At 43.0% G+C, this 20,996-nt stretch overlaps 1 protein-coding gene, 1 long non-coding RNA gene and 1 pseudogene across 2 annotated transcripts in view; 2 read left to right on the top strand and 1 right to left on the bottom strand.

Annotated features, from left to right (window-relative positions):
* CSMD1 (CUB and Sushi multiple domains 1) overlaps nucleotides 1–20,996 on the top strand; it is a 1,745,606-nt gene that overhangs the window by 394,383 nt on the left and 1,330,227 nt on the right. The window lies entirely within an intron of this gene.
* LOC133384034 (keratinocyte-associated protein 3-like) lies at nucleotides 127–2,033 on the top strand (annotated as a pseudogene).
* Nucleotides 6,901–20,845, bottom strand: LOC133383037 (uncharacterized). The gene is made up of 2 exons (XR_009762156.1): nucleotides 20,610–20,845; nucleotides 6,901–7,628 (listed from the first exon to the last, which is right to left on the bottom strand). It is a non-coding gene; the product is annotated as an uncharacterized LOC133383037 (long non-coding RNA).

Raw genomic sequence — 20,996 nt, 5'->3', positions numbered from 1 at the left:
GCAAGGAAGGCGTGTCTAGCTCTAGCATTTGGAGGCTATTTATGTCTGTTGTATGCGCTGTACGATAGGTTTATCATAGTATATGAGTCACAGGGTTCAGAAAGGAAGGAAGCCAACAGATACAGTATGACGGATAAAAACTGGTCAATCCCGATGAGGAAGAAAGGCAAGCACATAATGAAAATGCAATAGTTTTATAAAAATATGTGGCCTTCTATTGAAAACAGCTTTGATTACTTACCTCAAAAGTATATAACATACCTGGAAAACACTATGAAAAGGGCAACTTAATCAATTTATGACTTCCATGGAAAGAAGGAAAGATGGATGGATGTTTTCATTTTGTGGAAGTGAGCTTCCAAAATTAGAAAAGTTTCTAAAATAAGAACTGTTGCATGGAAAGCAAACAGCAATCAAGAGAGAAGAAATCAAGTGTCATATAATTCAGCTAATGAAGACTTGGAATTAACTTTGAACATAGGCTAGCTACAGCACTGAGACAACAGCAACTGCCATCAGCTCCCATGTACGAATATTCCTTACTGCTTTCACATTCCTATACCTGCATCACTTAAAATGGCCTTATCCTTTTATGCCACCATGCATAATATTTATCTGATATTATCTCTGTATAAGGTAACCTATCTTCCATAACTGTCAACTCTTTGTTTAAAGTGCTACTGCTTAGCCAGTTACTTCTTTATCTTCTATTTCTATGTTTTTGGGTTCTTCTCAAGAATGCTGCACTTTATACTTGCCTTTGTTGAATTTGATATGGTTGATTACGTAGTACTCCAGTTCATTGAAAAAAATATTGAGTGGGTCGACTATGTTCTATAATGTTTGCAATCCATCTCAATTTTGTATTTCCAATGGACTTGATAAGTGTTTTATTCAAATTCCTGAATGAGTTGGAAGAGCTCAGGGTCCAAGTCTAGCACTCTGAGAAGTTTGATGAAGCATCTGTTTCTATTTGTTTCCTGATCAATTATTATTCAGATGATATAATGGTCTGGATAAAGTTTATCTATTGAAACTGAGAAGTGTCTGGATAGGAGATCACTTAGGAACCATATGTGAGTCAGGGACAAAGGAGACATGATATTCCATACATGTTGGCATTTTAACATTCATTTTTTTAAAAAATACAAATAGTATCCATGGGGGATGACTGAGATCATAGGCAGGGAGTGAGAATTTACCCCTTTTCACACCTGCTGTGGTTCTGACTAAAATCAGTCCTCTGAAGTTTTTCTTTGCCTGGGGAGGAAATATTTCATTCATACCAATGTCTGATTTCTTCCCAATGTAAAAAACAAAAAACAAAACAAAACCTTCAAAGGGGATTGGTTGACAGGGGATTTTCCTCAGGACTACAGTAGATGAAGAAATGATTAAATTTCCCCTCCACACTTCATCTGTTAGTAGATGCTATTTGCATTTTAAAGGCACACTCCCTCCCTCCCTGCAGAGGCGGGCTGCAGAGCCCAGCGGCTAGCTCGCAGTGGCATCTCGCTGGTGGTCCTGGGCCACTTGACCTTGGTGCTGGGGGCCATCATCCACGGCTCCCTCCTGTGCCACATGGCCCTGCCCGCCATGTGGCCCAGCCCGTGCACACCATCACCTCAGAGTACGCCGTGGCTAATGTCATTGCAGTGGCTTCTGGGCTCTTGAGCATTTCTGCCGGCGTCCTGGCAATCCTGGTGCCCCAGAGCTTCTCCCAGCATTACCTGCCTTGGATCCTGGTTGTTATTTCCCTGACAAATTTCCTGATCTCAGGAGCCTGCTGCGTGGGGCTGGCACTTGCCATCTCCCTCGCTGTTGTCAATGGTGGCCATCATCTCTTTACCGGTTGCAGCAGTTCTGCCCTTCCAGATGATGCCTGCACTGTGATAACAAACGAGTGCCCTTTTGGCACTACCTGCATCTATGACACAGCCCTGGTTCTCTGGCTTCCTTCCTTGTTGATGGCAGCAGTGGAAGCCGGTTTGTCTGCCTGGTGTTGCACAGCCTCCTTCTCTCTGTGTGGAATTGGCCCCTCTTCAGCCTCCTACAAAGTGGCCCTGCTTCAGGCAGCTGCCCCACACGAAGTGGCTGCAGAGGAAGGCTCTGAAGGGGAGCCTCACCACCAGCCTCTGGTTGAAATGGACGAGGAAGAGTGCTGCCTTTGAGGGTAGAGGGAAGAGAGCGACCCACTTTTGCTGCTAGACTGTCCTTCACGTTCTTGAATGGACAGATGGGCTTGTGTTCAAGGTGCAGAGCTGGTCAGGCAGGAATCTCCCCCAAATTGTTTTTTTTAAAAAAAGTGTTTTTAAAATTGTATATTTGTTTTTAATGTTTTTTAATTGTTGTAAACTGCCCAGAGAGCTTCGGCTATGGGGCAGTATACAAATGTAAATAATAATAATAATAATAATAATAATAAATGCAATGACACACTTAACTTCACATCTAGTTTGGGCCTTACTGTGAACTTCCTGGAGGAAGAGCAGATTATAAATATAATAAACATTACTCACTTTCCCCACAGCCAACTGAATACTTTGAAACACCTCAGAAAGTGGATCCAAATAATTCTGCTCTGTTAAAGTGTATGTAGAGTATGCATGTAGAGTTCAAAAGTAGTATAATAAATATGGGACTAGCTGCATCTTTTGCTGCATGTTTGCCTGCTATGTAGATTTTACACTTTCTTTGGATCAGATCAGGGATGGCCAACTGGTGGGCTTCATCCAGTCCTTACAAACATTTTTTCCCACCCCTCTTTGGGCAGCTGTAGAGGATGTGGGATCAACACCCTCTAAAATTGGACTAACCAGTTATATCATTTTCCGTGCAATTTAACTCAGGAAGCAATCCTTGCAAACCTGAAAGAACTACAAAAAAACTTGTACTCTCCTGCCACAATGTGCCCCTCCTATTAGTCAATGGGAAATCATCCCAAACAGTGATTGCAAAACTGGGCAAGTTTTCCTTGCAGCCATGAGGAAAACAGCTGCTTCTGGACCAGCCAGTGCCACTCTCCTAGGTTCTGGGAATGATGCTGGTTGGTCCAGAAGTAGTGCTCACTTTGCCACTAGTGCTCATCCACTGGGAAATGGAAAGCTGCCCAAGCAGTATCTTGGATGGCACAGCGGCAATAAATTTTCATTGCTTGGTGGAATACAGTGAATATGCCAGCTTCACATTATTTAGCGCAAACCCATCCTGCTTAACCAATCTTCTGAAACTGGGTTATGATGTTGGATGTCTTCAGACTGGGAACATCTGGCCCTGGAAGGCTCATTGTTGGCCATTCCTGAATAATATATTCCAATATCACAGTGAGTATATTTGGTTGGATATGGCATTAATTTTAAGTGTTGCAAGAATTCCCATGTGTCTAATATTGAACTTGCTACTTAGACATACTTTAACCAAAGGCATCTGTGCCAGTGAGTCACTGAAGACACTTTAGTGTTCATAAATATTAATATATAGGAATATCTTTAAAATGTAATTGTGTATACCACATATTACACAAATAATGAAGAATCCAAAAGGACAGGATGTGACTATAAGCCATCTTGATCTATTGGGGAAAAATGAAATACTTGAACAATAATAATTTAAACATGACCTGTGGATATATACATAAAAATCTCAAAGCAAAATTTTGAAAGTAAAGTTTGAGTGAATATCCACCCCCACATACAACTCTTATACATATAAATGTTTTTTGTTTTAAAAATAAGTATTTCAGCTTTTGTGCTTCAAAAAAAGAGAGATTCATATACAGGAAAAACATAGGATCAATTCTGGCTCAGCTTTTATCAGCATTTCATGGGGAAAGGGGCAAAAATGCCTCTTCAAAGATCAAAACAATATTCAGGAGGGGAAGGCAAAGTTTTGTTTTCTAAAAAAGCTTAGCTTCCCAGTCTTGGAGCATTCCTTAATATAATATCCCCTGGGAAATACAATGCAAAAAGAGAGTGTTGTCCCTGAAAGTCAGCAAATATGCCCTACCTCCACCCCTCATCCATTTTTATTGTATTTATTTATTTATTATTTTATTTATATGCTGCCCTTCCTCCCAGTAGGAGCCCAGAGTGGCAAACAAAAGCACTAAAAACACGTCAAAACATCATAAAAACAGACTTTAAAAATATATTAAAACAAAACATCTTTAGAAACGTTTTTTTAAAAGCTTTAAAAACATCTTTTTTTTTTAAAGGGTTTTTGTGAAGAACGAATGTTCCCATAAAAATGGGAGGGAGGATATTCAGCCCAGGATGAGTTCATACTGTCAGCAGATGGTAGTGATTTCCTTGAATTACTGCATTACTCCAGCCTGCAGATGAGTAATTGTATGTCGGAGTGTTTTCTCACAGGGAAAAAGATCTGCATGCAGAAAACTAGCACGTCAAAGAGAAAGGGTGCAGCCTAGACTTCTCCCTGACATGCTTTTTTGTTGTATGCAATAGGAAGCATTCAGACATTCAGAAAACATCTAGCTGTGAATATCTCAGATATTAGCTGCCAGTATGGATAAACAAACAGTTTTACAATGAGCAAACCATATAATGAATACATTAATCCTGGTTTCTATATTGGCCAACATTAGCATCTGAGACCCCAAGGTGCCACTTTGCTAGACTGCTCCAGAGACCACATGGGAGCCATGCCAATTTCTCACAGCCCCCATCTTGCATGCCCCAAGGTCTCAGGACTGGAGAGAAAGAAAAATACCTTCCACATTGCACTAGAGGCCTCCCCATGTTTCTGGAGCAGCAGGTCCTGGCTGTGCCACAGACATTTTTCTATCCTGTTAGAAATCATGGTTCTGCCACATGTTCAAGTGGGTCAGAACTCTGCCCCAGTCTACCACCTCATCTACTCTCACTTCTGCCTGGTAGCATTCATGGCATCATCATTAATCATTGCTACATTTGAGAAACTACTTGGGGTGACCCATGGTTAGTGTTCAGTCCTGTTCAGACTTCAAACCTGAGATCTCAAAGGAATAAGAAAAGGAGAAGGACCCTCCAGAAGATCTCCACACTGATCACTGACCCTGAAGAGCCATTGGACCAATATATCACCACCCTAGAATGGGAGGCCCCCAAACTAGTTGTCTAGATCCTTAACAATTTCTCAGACTGCCCCTCATCTCTCCCAGGGCCACAAAAGCAGAGGAGATAGTGAAGGCATCAGAAGCTTCAGACCCACCTCTGAAGCACACAGCTAACTGCATATGAACTAGGCCAGTGGCATTCACCTGACGTCCCTTTGCCCATGTTGGTGCTGCTTATGGGCCGGTAGCAAGGGAGGGGCGAGGTTTGCACAGTGTAAGCACAATGGACACCACCAGATTGGCTCCACCAGCGTGTTTGCACCATGCCAATCTCAATCCCTACCTCCCTGTAAGCAGCAGTGACACAGGCAGTAGAAGGTCAGGTGGACTCCATTGCCTCGCCCCTCTAACTGTTATGGACATGAGTTACTCAGACAGAGCATGGAAGCACCTTCTCCAAATGAGGGAAAAGAGTATAGAAACATCTGCCAGATCAGGGTCTGGCTAAGAAGCAAGAAGGGATAGATCCTCCAACTTCTATATACAGTATGTCCGAGCAGGTTCACTGCTGAAAGATTAGCTGTTTTCCAAGCTCCAGCCTTCCTGAGGAAAAAAATCCCCATGAGCCATATGTGGTGGCCTGATGAATGTTTGACAACACCCCTCCCCATAGTCTTAACTTTATGGGGAAATATAAGTTTGAGTCCTCTTTGATGGGCTGCTATACATGACTGCTGGGGTCGTATATTTGTCAGATTAAGCCTGATCTAGAGCCTACTGCTTGATAATCCAAGGACCTTCCATCATCAAAGCAGATATCTCCTTGAGAGTGTATATATTCAGAACACACACACACACACAATGGCTGTGTACACACTATACATTTAAAGCACATTCTGGAAACTATAGTTTAAGTGTTCTGGAAATTATAACTCTACGAGGAGTAAACTACTTTTCTCAGGATTCTTTGGGGGAAATAATGTGCTTTAAATGTGTGGTGTGTATGTTCTTGAGTAAAATGTTTTCCCTGTGTTCAGTTGTTGAAGCAGCTGGGTTAGCCCAAACCATTCTTTCCTAGAGTGTCCCAGGCCTGGGGCCAAAGGTGCAATCCAGCAAAAACTAGTTACGATTAACAGAATGAATGTATGCATGCTTACTCTAAAGTAAGTCCCACTGTATTCAGTGGGAGTTAGGCTACAGTTGTAACCACATTTACTTGGGAGTGGCGATGGAAGGCTCTGTCAGTTTCAGTTTTCACCATTTCTCATTTTTCCAATCTTAAATTCAGTTCTCTACATTTCTGCAAAAATTTGCAATATTTCAAAAATCCGTTAATATATTCAGCATTTTAGTGTGAATTTCTCCTAATAAACATATTTTGTATGCAAGTTTGAATCCTGTGAGTCAGGGCTGTAGGGCCCAGGGCAGGATATGGGCTGCTTTTAGGGCCAACTTACCTCATCCACCTGGAGTTGTAGGGCCCCGGGGGGGTGTTGGGGGAAGGTCCCCCTGCTCACCTACAGGGTGTGGCAGGGGTAAGGGATAAGCAGAATGGCTTGCCCTTGCCCCAGGAGGGGCTGGTCACCTGAGAGCTGTATTGCAACTGCTTACTGATAGACAGTTCCCACACCTAGGTTTCCTCTCTGCAGGTTAGTTTAAGGGGTTTGTTTATAGTTTAATGAAGTGGCCCTTTGTTCAACCCAGCTTGCTGTGTCTGTGTATTATTTCAACCCTTGGCCACGATAATATGTTCCAAACAATAATGTGTTTGGCATAATATTTATCTTTAAACATCTGTCCTGTTTAATTTTACTGTACACATTTCAGACCACAGCCCCACTGGCACATCCATTTTCTTTAGTTTAGCAGTTTAATCACACAGTATCTTTATTCTTTTCATTAAATAACTTTCCCAGGAAGAGAACAAATAAAAATGTCAGTGATGGAACATCTGGGACACACTAGGGGAGAGAATTAGTTTTTAACAACATATTTGTAGGCTTTCCTTACTGGCATTTCTCTTCCCTTTACTTCTTGTTTTCTGTTTGAGATCCTACTAAGGAAGATGAAGCGATTTCTTCCTCAAGTCAATCTGAATAAATCTTCACAAGATCGAAATCACAAGGAAGAGATGATGACATCTTCATCTTGAGAGAGGCTTAACACATTCTTGGCTTTAAGGCTTAAGGGCTTCACACTTATTGCTGTTGTTGACTTAATTTTCAATGCTGAGAGACATTCCTCATGTGTCATGAGACAAGGCCCATAATACTTGCTACATATGCTTTGTGTCAGACTTAAACAAGGCCTATTTTCTTCTAAGAGGATAATGTCTTAGGAAGAATTTTCCAGAAGCAAACACCGACTTTAAAACAGGCTATTTCCCACTTAAATTGTCATATCTAAAAGCAGCTGATGTCGTAGGGCCCCTCCAGACTGGTGTTTTATTGTGGGTGCATTCTGCGACACGTTTGTGACACAATAACAGTGCATCAGTGGTGGATTTATTCTGCTTAAGTTTGCTCTGCAATGCTTCCCTGATGCTACCACGTTATTGCTGTCTGGAAGGCTTACACTGCAAGAAAAATGGGACAAAAATAAATTAGAACATTTGTGGTATGAAAAGTTATAGGATCTCAGCAGAAAGTTATGGGATATGCACTGATTGGAAATGAAGCAGTGTGACCACCCTAAAACATTTGCAAGCACTATTGTGTGTGACCCCCCCTGATAGCATTACGAACACAAATAATCACAAATGCACAATAAAATAGGAGCCAATACTGTAAAAATCATTTGTTTTGTCTAATGATAAATGAGGTAAATACTTAGGGCAATACAATACACACATTGTATTGGCAAACACATGCTTCCCATACTCATCTCTGTTGGTTAACGTGAATGCAGGAGAGGGATACAATTTGCAGGAATGGACTGGCGTACAGAGGGTGTTTTAACTCTTTCTGCATCCACGGATTCTCCCCTGGTGTACGCCCTAGACCGTCTCTAACTGCCACTCCAAGTGGGGTGCCTGGTTCTACATGTGTGTATTTTTCACATTTCAAAAGGTATGTATGTTGAGGTAAAGGTATGCATATGTTAAATATAGATAATAATGTCAGAATTATCACCTTGCTGGTGGGCCCACAGGGTAGGGCTTTGCAGCTGCAGCAGGAAGGGTCCTGGCATGGCTTCCAAGCCCCTTCTATGCCCATACACGTGGCCCTACACTGGGCTGGGTCTGGACAAGGCTATTTAAGCCCTGCTCCACCCCTCCTTGGCCTCTTTCCAGGCTTGCATGCGGCCCACTCACCCTCCCTGAGGGCAGTACAGGTTTTTACTGGTTACTATGTGGAGCTGGGTAGGAATATTTGCTTGTTGGCCTTGGTTTGCTGACTAGTGTTTTGCCTACCCTGTATTGTTCTCTTTATGTGGCTGATCAGTTTGTCTTTTAATTTGGCTGATTTGTTTAATTTGAATTTGGCTGATTGGTTGTTCTCATGGTGAAGCAGGTTAATTCCTTAAATAGGTTAATTTGGTAATGTTTGGTGGATATGGATGGGAATTTCACATGGTAGGGCTAGGTGAGCATCTGCCTGTCTACCATGTGTTCAGTATGATAAATGCATTTAGCTTGATGTGCTACAAACTGAATAGGGCCAAGCCACAGGAATAAATCTGCTTTTTAATACTAATTTATGATGGTTCCTTACAACATTTTTCTACCTTTAAATAAGGGAATTGGATGTATTATTATATCAGTTGAATGCGATTATCCTCTAAGCTAATAACAATGTAAAAAAAAAGAAAAAAAGTAGGTTGTTGGACATCATTCACTTCAAATCATGTAATTTGTCTCTATGAGCTTTCAGGCTGATTGCTTTATCATTTGTTTTTGCTATTTCCTCAGGTACCAGAGAAAGGTTAATTGAACATTAAAAATCCTTGGTTTGTCTTCATCCACTCCCCATTACTTTTCTTCTGTACAGTACGGTTAAAATAATCTACTGCTACCAGATAGGCCCTCTAATAGAGACAGCGGAGCCTGGTTTTCCTATATTTCCTGAAAAGATTACTACTATTTAAGTAGAGCTTGGATCTTCTCTTCGTCTGCAAGATTGTACCTACCAAGGTCAATCATGTGAATATGCATACCACAGAGATGCATAAAAATATGCATGGTGTGGAGAAAGTGGGTAGAGAGATGTTCTTCTCTCTCTCTCATGATACTAATCCAATGAAGCTGAACGCTGGGCAGACGTGAAGTAGATGCAGTGAGGCCACCAACCTGGATGGAAGATTAGACACATTCATGGATGATAAAGCTATCAACAGATACGTTTTACCTTTTTTATATGTTGGACACAGTATAGCTCTGAATACCAGCTGATGGGGAACACAAGTAGAAAGCATGCTGTTGCACTCAAATCCCAATTGTATGCTTCCATAGGCATCTAGTTGACCACTGTGAGAACATGACGCAGGGCTAGATAGGTCTGTGGCCCTATCCAGTAGGGCTCTCCTTAGGTTCTTATCTGAAATATGTAGTCACTTTTACAGGGTGAGTTCCCATGAAACAAACTTTCCAGCTCTGGAACCTTCCTGTGGCTCCCCATTTCAAAATCTGAAATCCTTATTAGTTTGTTGTATTAATTACATCTCAAAGGGGTGCTTCTTACTTTACACTTAATTAAAGAATCCCAAGTGCGAGACATATTGTGGTCAGCCATAGACCATCACAACACATATAAGATCTTTTCACATATTCCACTAGCATAGCTAGGTAGACAGAAAACGTTAACTTCCTGCTATTTGCTTTTCTTCATTGCCTTCATTAGAAGCAAAGACACAAGATCATGTAAAGGATAAACAGACAACAGCCTTATCAACATCTGCAGTGAGCAAAAAAATGTGTTGGGAATAGGCTAACACCCCTTTAGTACATACCCCTAAATGTTTGATGCAAGCTGGGTGCATACTGCTGTCTGCTTGGCATGGGTGACCCCAGCTTGACTCCAAGCACAATACCAGTCTGCTAATTGATCTGTGCTTGTCTTTGCTTGCTCACCTTAAAGGAATGGTTGCTGCACACACATCCCATCTCTTTATCCTCCATCACTCAAGCAAAAGGCATTATCTCAGTTGAAGGACACTTTCAAAACAGGCCCAAAGCACTTGAGGAGGGTATGGAGCAGAGCCAGTGAGGGTTGTGGAAAGGGATGGCCTGGGAAGAGTCCTGAGGTCTTGATGGAGAGACCTGGAGGACCACATTTGGCCCCTGGGCAGGAGGTTTCCCACCCCTGGCATATAGGCACCTATACACAGTGTCTCTCCAAATGTTTTTGACACGTGTTGTACCATAGTACAGTGCTTTGAATGGCTATTGTGTTCCCCAGCACTTTGAATGCTTAGCTGTACCCCTTCCTGATTTGGATAATCCTAAATATTTTAATTCTCATGCCAGGGGGATGATTGATCCCAAACTAGACACTGCTTAGCTCCTGTTACACCAGCATGCAGTTTAAAAACTGGTCTGCCATTTTCTGATTTTAAGTGTCATCAGAAAGTTGAAGTGTGGTTCCATCCTAGTTTAAGTGAAGCCCACACCTTTTGTACAGGCCCAGTTTGTCTAAGAACATTCCCCAGTGCCTAATAAATCCAAAGCCCTCTTTGTGATACCACCGTATCATCCATGCATTGAGACTACTCTAGAACGGGGAACAAGACTCCCGTTCTTCTTGGGTTCTTCTGAGGACATGATTTATAATAATTCCCAGCATTACGATTTTCAACAGTTATAATCAAAGCCAACATGAAAACTAACAATTTATTTGATGAGATAACTTCCCCCCCATATTTCACCACTTGAAAAGCTGTGATAAAACTACCAGCTATAACTTTATCCCATCACAAAATAAATAAACCATCACGAATCACCCCTCATTTGACTGTAGGACAGGTGTAAATTTTAAACCGGGCTTGGTTTTTGAATGTCATAGAAGACATATTTTTTTATTACTATTACAAAGAACTCCAGAAATTAGACAAATTTGTCTTGCACATCAGCCTCCCCAAACCACCCATTGCAATTGCTTTTGAAAGGGACACTTCCTAAATCGGTTTGTGGCATAGCATCAGAGCTCTGTTGTTCCAACCCACTGGCATGCCCACACCCTTTGGCATGCATCAGGAGAGTAGAAGATGTAGGATAGCGGGGAGGGAGAGGTATGAGAATCATGAAGATTGGGAAATTGGAAGGGAAGGCAGGAGACAGAAAATTGCAGCTGGAGAAGTGGGGTGTGGAAAGAGTGTTAATAAAGACAGAGAAGTTGAGTCTGGGCTGGGAGGCTGACTGCTGCCCAAATAAAAATTCAAAATTCCAGCCATCAATGGGGAAGGTTTGTAGCTCAGTGGCAGAGCATCTGCCTTGCACACAGAAGGCCCCAAGTTCAGTCCCCAGCATCTCCTAGAAAGGCTGGGAGACACTCTTGCCTGAAACCCTGGAGAGCTGCTGCCAGTCAGTGTAGACAATACTGAGTGGACAATACTGAGCTGGATGGACCAATGGCCTGATTCAGTATAAGGCATGTTCCTATGTATAAAGTAGCTCCCTGAATTTCAGCCACTATTAGCACAAGGAAGGTGGGCAGCGTTACTCTCCCCCCAATAAGTAATTAGTCCTTGATAATTCCATCTCCTTGGGTTCCCAGGAGTCTGGGACCTGGGTGCATGCCAGGCAAATGAAGTCCTTCATGTAGAGTAGTGAAAACCTTGAAAGGTGAAATTACATTTGTATTGTGAGCAGTACAATATACAGCCCTTGTAAAGTATCTGTCTCTGTGCCTTGGTTTGCATCTGTCAAAAAGGAGATATTTATTTATTTATTTATTTAATTTATTAGTTGCCCATCTGGCTGGTTATCCAGCCACTCCGGGCGACGTACAACATAAAAATATACAATTTACATTAAAGCATTAAAAAATCTCAACCAATGATAATAAAATGTAACCCACCCCAAAAGCCTGCCTGAAGAGCCAGGTCTTCAATGCCCGGCAGAAGCTCATCATAGCAGGGGCATGGCGGAGATCATTTGGGAGGGAATTCCACAGAGTGGGGGCCACAATTGAAAAAGCCCTTTCCCTAGTCCTCACCAGTCTAGCTGTTTTAACTAGACAAAGGTCTAAACAAAGGTCTTTTGAGGCTGATCTTGTTGAGCAGCATCGCTGATGATGCTGGAGGCGCTCTTTCAGATAGACTGGGCCGAAACCGTGCAGGGTTTTAAAGGTCAAAACCAACACCTTGAATTGGGCCCGGAAAGCAACTGGTAACCAGTGCAACTCCTTCAGCACTGGAGTAATGTGATCTCGCCAGCGGCTGCCCTTAATCAGGCTAGCCGCCGCATTCTGTACCAGTTGCAGCTTCCAGACCATTTTCAAGGGTAACCCCACATAGAACGCATTACAGTAGTCTAGGTGAGAGGAGACCAGGGCATGTACCACCACAGGGAGCAGATGGTTGGGAAGGTAGGGGCGCAGCCTCCGTATCAAATGGAGTTGATACAGCGCCGCCCTGCACACAGCTGAGACCTGAGCCTCCATGGACAGCTGGAAGTCAAGAATGACCCCCAGGCTGCAGACCTGGTCTTTCAGGGGCAATTGTACCCCATTGAGCACCAGGTCAAAATCCCCCAGCTTCCTCTTGTCTCCCACAAACAGTACCTCGGTTTTGTCAGGGTTCAGCTTCAGCTTTTTCCTTCCCATCCAGCCACTCACCAACTCCAGACACTTGGACAGGGTTTCTACAGCCAACCTCTGTGAAGATTTGAATGAGAGATAGAGCTGCGTGTCATCCGCATACTGGTGACATTGCAGCCCAAATCTCCTGATGATAGCCCCCAGTGGCTTTATATAGATGTTGAACAGCATCGGGGAGAGGATGGAGCCCTGTGGCACCCCACAAATGAGAGGCCAAGGATCCGAAACCTCATCCCCCAACGCCACTCTCTGGTACCTATCAGAGAGGAAGGAACGGAACCACTGCAATACAGTACCCCCTATACCCAACCTCTCCAGGCGGTCCAGAAGGATACCGTGGTCAACAGTATCAAAGCTGCTGAGAGATCCAGGAGGACAAGGAAGGTACATTTGCCCCTATCCATCACCCACCTCATATCCACCAAGGTGACCAAGGCCGTTTCAGTCCCGTGTCCAGGCCTGAAGCCTGATTGAAATGGATCCAGATAATCCGCTTCCTCCAAATGCACTTGCAACTGCTTCACCACCACCCGCTCAACCGCCTTGCCCAGAAATGGTAGATTTGAGACTGGGAGAAAGTTGTTCAAATCTTGGGGATCCAAGGAGGGCTTCTTTAGAATTGATGTTATTACTGTCTCCTTGAGGGCTGATGGCATTACTCCCTCTTCCAGGGATGTATTTACCACCGCCTTGATCCCCTCACTCAGTCTATCCTTGCAGCTCATAATGAGCCATGACGGGTAAGGGTCAAGTAAGCAAGTGGTTGGTTTTAAGGTCGACAGCACCTCGTCCACTTCATCAGACGGAAGAAGCTGGAACCGATGTCAAACCACCAAGGCGCCACTGGCTGACTCTGGCTTGCTCACTGTGTCCCCAGTGCATGGAATAGCACTCTTTATATGATCGATTTTATCTGCAAAGTGCTTTGCAAATTCATCACAGGAGGTCTTAAAATGTTCCGTCAGTTCCGGGGCAACTGGACCAACCAGGCTCCAGACCACTTGGAACAGCCTCCTGAGACAGCATTCTGCGAACGCAGTAGAGGCAACATAAAAATCCATTTTTGCTGTCCTTATCGCCATATGGTAGGCTGCCACAGCCGCTCTAACCCGTGTCCAATCGTCCTCAGAGTGAGATTTCTGCCACTGGCGCTCTAGCCGTCTCACCTCCCGCCTCAAGAGTTTGCAGCCATGGAGTATACCACGGCGCCATCTGAGCTCTATTCAGGGGGAGAGGGCATTTCAGAGCCACCCGGTTTAATGCCCCGGTGATTGCAGCATTCCACCCCTCCACCAGGGTCTCAACCAAGTGCCCGTGTGCATGCTCCAAAGAATCCCCAAGCGCATTCAGGAATCCATCTGGATCCATCAGACAGCTGGGGTGGACCATCCTAATGGGTCCTCTACCCCCGCGGAGGGTTTGTGGCATCAAAAAGTCCACTCTCACCAAGTAGTGATCTGACCATGACAAGGGGGTGATGGATGTACCCCCCATTTTCAGATCACTCCCCTCCTCTCCCAAGACAAACACAAGGTCGAGTGCATGATCAGCTACATGGATGGGCCCCGTTGGGATAAGGTGCAGCTCCCAGGAAGCCATGGTTTCCATGAAGTCCCGAGGCACCCCTGTAAGGATGGCCACCGAATGTACATTGAAGTCCCCCAACACCAACAAGTTTGGGGACTGCACACGCACATCCGAGACCACCTCCAGCACCTCGGCCAGGGAGTCTGTCGTGCAGTGGGGTGGACGGTACATGAGCAGAATCCCTAGACTGCCCTTTGGGCCCAACCTCCAGTACATGCAGTTGACAACCTTGGTCTCCCGGAGGGGGGGGCTGGTGAGAACCAGGGACCCTCGATAGATAACTGCCACTCCCCCTCCCCGACTACTGACCCTCGGCTGCTGTGCATAAATGTTTCACAAGTGCAATATCTTGTGCTATTAGAGTTGATATGTATTCAACAATTCAAATTGCTGCATTTGAATTTCACAACAGTGAGGTTTGTTGTTTTTTAAATGTATTTCTGCAAGTTATTATAATAAGATTTATCTCCCAAAGATTAGCCAATCAGTTGATTTAAACTCTTCTTGCAAACATATATTCCTGGCAGAATGCAATCAGTTACATTGTTATACATGGGTTTTAATCTGATAAAGTTGTATAAGCAGGATAACATTAACGTAGAAAGGGAATTGGAAGCTAACGAGTGCCGTTTCCATCTTACAACTTTGTTACTTAAAAGTCATTTTCAACAGTTAATAAACTTTATATATTGAAAAATTAAATCTACCAAAAGAGATGTATTATCTTCTAGAGTTGGCTCTTATGCTGAGTTTTGAATAGCCTGAGATCTGAACATAATGTTGTTATGGCAGGCCTTTGGTAGAGATTTTTATTTATTTATTTATTATTTGATTTATATCCCACCCTTCCTCCCTGAAGGAGCCGGCAGCAAACAGAAATGCTAAAAACACTTTAAAACATCATAAAAAGACCTTAAAATACATTAAAACAAAACAACATTAAAAACATTTTTTAAAAAAGCTTTAAAAACATCTTTTTTTAAAAAAAGGGTTAAAACATATTATTAAAGAAAACATATTAAAAACAATTCTAACACAGATGCAGACTTTTAGTTTTTAATTATTATTATATTATATTGTAATAAAATTAGAGTTTTTACTGTTTAAAACTTATGTGATCATGCTTTGCTAAACTGAAAGAAGCACACATTACAACACTGGATCTTTTTTAAAATCACGACTGTAGTTCGGTTTCCCATCCACCCCTTTACTGAAGCTGTGTTGTTCTCTGAGCTCTGCCTTTTTCCTTTCCAAATCACCCTGACTTTAAATCATAGGCTAAATGAAGTAAACTTTCCCATTGTGACTTCCATCCTACCTTCACTTTTCTGCTTGGCCCTGCATGAGTTGGTATGAATATCTGTTTGTTTATTAATGCAGTTCTATGGTATCAACAAGTATTTAGTAAATTAAGAAAGATCACCTTTATCTGCTTGTGTCCCATTTGATTTGAACCCTTGCAACTGGGGACAATGTCACTGTAACAATGCAAGGTTTTAATGCCTTCATTATTCACAGGAGGAAAAATAGGCACATTTTTGTCTCCTTTCTCTCTATTATGTAATAATAGATTAGTCACGTTGTTGAATGGAGTAATTCCTTAAAATTTCTAGCTTTTCATATCCCAAGGGATACAGTGCAGATACTTTTGCAACCACTACAAAAATTGTTTTAAAAGACAGTTAAATTATTTTTTAAAGAATGAAAAAGAAATGTCCCATCAATTTAATTCTAAACACAAAAAGCAGCTGAAATTCAAAAGGTGTTGCCAATGTTTCCAGAAAGTACCCAAGTACATACTAGCTGCAGACATTATCTAACACAGTGGGAAGGCCAGGGGAGGAAACGTGTGTGCCTTTATTCTAGGGATGGGATCCATTAGCTGGTGCCAGTTTAAAAGCATTCCATCAATCTAACAAGCTGGTATCGATTCAAATTCATTCTCTAACCACTAGCTCCTGCTTTTACCAATCCATTATTTTGTTCCTCACAAAAAATATTGCTATTAATAGTGATATTTTAAAGGAAACAATTTTAAAAGAAATATAAATATTTTTAAATACTGGTAAATGAAAGGAAATAGCGATAAAATTATTGTTCTTAATATCAGAATTTTAGAGACAGATATTTTAAAAAAACAATTCATTGTTGAAAATAGCTGCAGAAGACCACTTTGTAAAAATCTGATCCACAACGTTTGAGAATAAGCACATTAATGGAAAGTTTGGTACTACATCTGAATGGGGTGGAATTCTAGAAGATCTCCACTCTATTCTTATTTCCTATGGGGATGGACAAATCACATCTATTTCTGGTCCATGTCACTTTTCTGTTCACCCATAAATTTCCCCTGCCAGCCAAGTAGTGTGACCCATCAGGAATCTGAAACTTCTCCTTTTCCTGGTGACTGCACCTGGGTTGATGGATCTAGTTGTGGAGACCATCTAAAATGGGAAATGGCATGTCTTCCCTGTGAGGATGTGCAAGCTCCCCCAAATTCCGGACCTTGCACATAGTGCTGCAGGGAAGTTTCTCTGTTTCAGACTTTATACATCTCTCCCACTCTCCAAATTTATTGTGTACCATCCAAAGCCAGTGTATCATGAGTAACAGAATTAAGTAGAGAGACTCAGAACCTAAAAAGGAAACAGAAAGTGCCCAACCCATGTGTTCTCTGCAGCTAGAGGAGTTCTGACTGAGGCCTCATACCACATGTTCAACAGAATAAACATCTTATCTCTAACCTAAAGCCTGCAAGTGCTTTGACTAATGTAACAGCCAGCCTTGTTATCTGCAAAGCTTCTACACTTACGAAGCTTCTGTATGGCCAAGAACCATGACTCATGATGAGTTCTTGAATAAATCTGGCACATAACTGATATATAAACCAAGAAGGTTGTTCTCAAGTGGTCTTAGAACCCCCATAATCTACTATGTCTTTTAAACTGAACCAAGTTGGTGAACAGTTTATAGGTCAGAACACTGAACCTAGGATTAAACAGCAAATACAGTAGAACTCAAATGGAAAACTTGTTTCAAACTGCAACTCCCTCCTGGAAATATATTCTATATAAAGAGTAGGGTTGCCAGATTGGAACCATCCAAAAACCTGAGAAAATGGGGGCGGGCCCTAGTAATGTCACGGGGTGGGCCCTAGTGACATCACGGGGCGGGCCCTGGTGATGTCATGGGGTGGGCTCTAGTGACATCACGGGGTGGGCCCTAGTGATGTCATGGGTGGGCCCTAATTATGTCATTAAGCATGATACATTAAGTATCAACCACAGTTGCTTGGAGCATACAATTAAAAAAAAAATTCTCTGATTGGAAATTAAAATAGAAATCTTACCTAAAAGAGGGTGTTCCCAAGTCCAGCTGAAGTGACAAGGTCATTCCTTCTCACAAGCTTAGGGAGCATGGATGCAAAATGGAAATGGACTGCCTTCGTCGGTCCCGAATAGGGTTTTCATGGTAAGCGGTATTCAGAGGTGGTTTACTATTGCCTTCCTCTGAGGCTGAGAGGCAGTGACTGGTCCAAGGTCACCCAGTCAGCTTCATGGCTGTCTGAGGATTCAAACCCTGGTCTGCCAAGTCATAGTTCAACACTTTTAGGGAACATTTAATCTAGCTTACTTGCTTCTGGCAAGAAGGGTTTACGTGCCCTCAGCCCAGGTCATTATAGGAAGAAAGGAGCTTAGTGTTGCAGAGATGTTAGATGGGAGCACAGATGGATGCTGTAGTTTGTCATGGGTGGCGGGAACTCTAACTGCGAGGGGGAAACTACACTTCCAAGGATTCTTTGGGGGAAGTCATGCACTTTAAATGTGAGTTGGATGTGCATTATTTCTTGCTGTGAGCTGCTTTAGTTTCCTCTAGAAGCTAACAAGTAGGGCCCCAATACCAAAACAAAAAAATAAAAATTAACACATGGAAGGAATACACCAGGCATAGGGAACCATAGGACTTCCAGTTATGCCTCTGGTCCTGGGGAGTTGCAATTCAGAGCCATCCAGAAGGCCTAAAAAAAAAAAACAAGCAAAGCCCCCCCCCTTTTTTTTTAAACTGAAATAAAAGAACATAAGGTTGCCAGTGGTAAACTTACCAGAGCCAAACCCACAACATTTTAAAGGAATTTATACACCTACACACCTGATCATGTGTAAACAATTAAATAGCTGAAGTTAGTTCAAAGATTGTAACTAAGCTACAATCCAATACACACTTACCTGGGAGTAAGTACCATTGAACCCAATAGAGCTTACTTCTGAGTAGACATGTATTGGTTTGTAGTAAGAAGTGGGGGGTGATTATATTGGATGGCAGTGGTGAAAACAACCCTTAATCCTCTGCTGAATTTTCCTCTGAGTAGCTGCTTTTTGTGTTTATTTATTTAAGGCATTTATACCCCACCCTTTAGCCAAAAGGGCTGGGAGACTGTTACTTGCGTCTGCTGTATAATGGCCAAGGGTGTTGCTAGCAGCAATGCAGTGGCAAATTCAGGAGTGCAGGGTCCCTTCATGAAAGTCACAGCCACACCCCTCCCACCTTTCCCTCTTCTGCTGCTGGGTTGAGAATGAGATCCTTGCTAATGCATTCTTCCACAACAGAGGTCCCTAGGAGCCTATAGGCATGAAAGGGGAGTGTATTAGCTACTGAGAAGAGTCTGCTCAGTGACTTACCTCCTTTTACTCTGATTGGCTCCAATCAGCAGGAAAGGACAAGGATGCATGTTAGAAGACTCTTCTAAGTGGCTAACACACTCCCCTGTCATGTTGATTGGCTCATAGAATGCTGGAAACACAGGGATTCTGCTGAGACCCTGCTCCCAAAAAAGTAAGGCATCTAAGACTCCCCGAGACCCTGGACGACTACACCCTTGTTGCTAAGTTCTTGAAAAACTCTGGGCAACAATCTGCATAAATGTATACAGTGCTTCTGGGCAAATTAAAATAGTGTGTGTACACACAATATATTTAAAGCATGTTTCTCCTTCCCCAAAGAATCCTGGGAACTGTTGTTTGTTAAGGGTGCTTGAAATTTTAGCTGTGAGGGGTAAACTACATTTCCACAATTCTTTGTGGGAAGCCGCACACTTTAAATGTACGGTGTGTATGCAGCCTGGGATCTCACTGGCACTGTAGTTTGCTGCCCTATGAGCAAAATAAAAATAAACATGTGTTTTTAAAAAGTGGGGAGTAGCAGATCTGGGTCTAGCAGAAAAGACCCAGGGCTCAACCTCCCCTGATAATGCCCCCAGCGATTGCAGATTATTATAAATAATAATTAATGCAGTTTATAGCAAGCAAAAAAGACGGGTCTCTGCCCTGAGATGTTTAGAACAGAAAAATAAGATGAAGTCTTTCTTCTGGTTGACCCAATTCATTTTAGAGGAAAAGACTCTAAAGCACATCCCAAGCCTAGTTACTCCAAAGCAATCCTCACAAAATTCAGTGGGCTTTCTCCCACCCAAGCGTGTTTAGGATTGCAGTCTTCATCCTGGAGGAAGAACATGCTTTCTTGGAAGTAACTATCATAGGAGGTTCCCAAAGGGGGCACAAGGCTGCAGCAAGTTTTTCTGAGTAAATGAACACTTACAGAGAAAGAGAGAAAGAGAGAAAGAGAGAAAGAAAGAAAGAAAGAAAGAAAGAAAGAAAGAAAGAAAGAAAGAAAGAAAGAAAGAAAGAAAGAAAGAAAGAAAGAAAGAAAGAAAGAAAGAAAGAAAGAAAGGGTGGAGAGCAATTTCTGGTTTCACCAGCCCATGTATCTCCACCCCGAGCAGAGAGTGAGTCTGCTACAGGCTGCTGGTGCTTGGGAGAAAAAGGCTCCCAAGCATGCAAGAGAAGAGGTGAGGGAGCCCTGGGATCAGTGAGGGAAAGAAGCGGAAGGGGGGATAGAGAAGGGGGAGGGAGAGAAATACCAATGTTTCTCACGCAAAATAAAAATAAATAAACAGACAAAGAAATCAAAGGGGGAGGGGAGAAAGGGGAGGGAAGTCAAGGACAGGGAGAGAGGATGCCTCTAAATGCAGGGGGGGAGGTGGGACGCTATCCTGGGTGAGCTGGAGCTGGAAAAGAGGCAGCGCCCGATGTGTCATCCTCTTATTGCCTGCACTTGGAATGCCACTGCTCCCCGGCCACAGCTGCTCATCAGCTCTAGAGCAGCTAGAACTCCCTAAAACCCTCAAAGCCGGGGCATTTGCCAGCCAGCCAACTTACCTCCTACTTGCTCCAATTTGCTCCACGCCACGGAAGAATGAGAATGAGAGGTGGTGCTTGGGAAGGCAAATGGAGTCCTTCCCCTGAGGTGTGCATGTCTGCATGCAAAGGAGAGAGAGAGAGAGAGAGAGAGAGGAGGCAAAGCAGATAGAAGAAGCAAGGGGAAAATTGGCGTCTGCATGACTGGCTCCTCACTCCTGGGAGTCCACAATAGCTGGAGATTAAACAACATGGGGGCAATTCTGGCCGGAGGTGAGAAAAGCAGGGGCGGGGCCGGAGTCTCCGGCTGTTTGCCGGAGACCTGGCATCGCTAATAAAGAGGCTCAAGTAATATTGTACTACCAATATTCCAAATTTCTTCAGTGGCAGGGGGACACACCCAGAATT

Source organism: Rhineura floridana, chromosome 4 (genome assembly GCF_030035675.1).
Source record: "Rhineura floridana isolate rRhiFlo1 chromosome 4, rRhiFlo1.hap2, whole genome shotgun sequence".
Taxonomy (NCBI): Eukaryota; Metazoa; Chordata; class Lepidosauria; order Squamata; family Rhineuridae; genus Rhineura; species Rhineura floridana.
The sequence above is the reverse complement of the archived record's forward strand: the minus strand, read 5'-3'. Positions and strand labels throughout refer to the sequence as shown.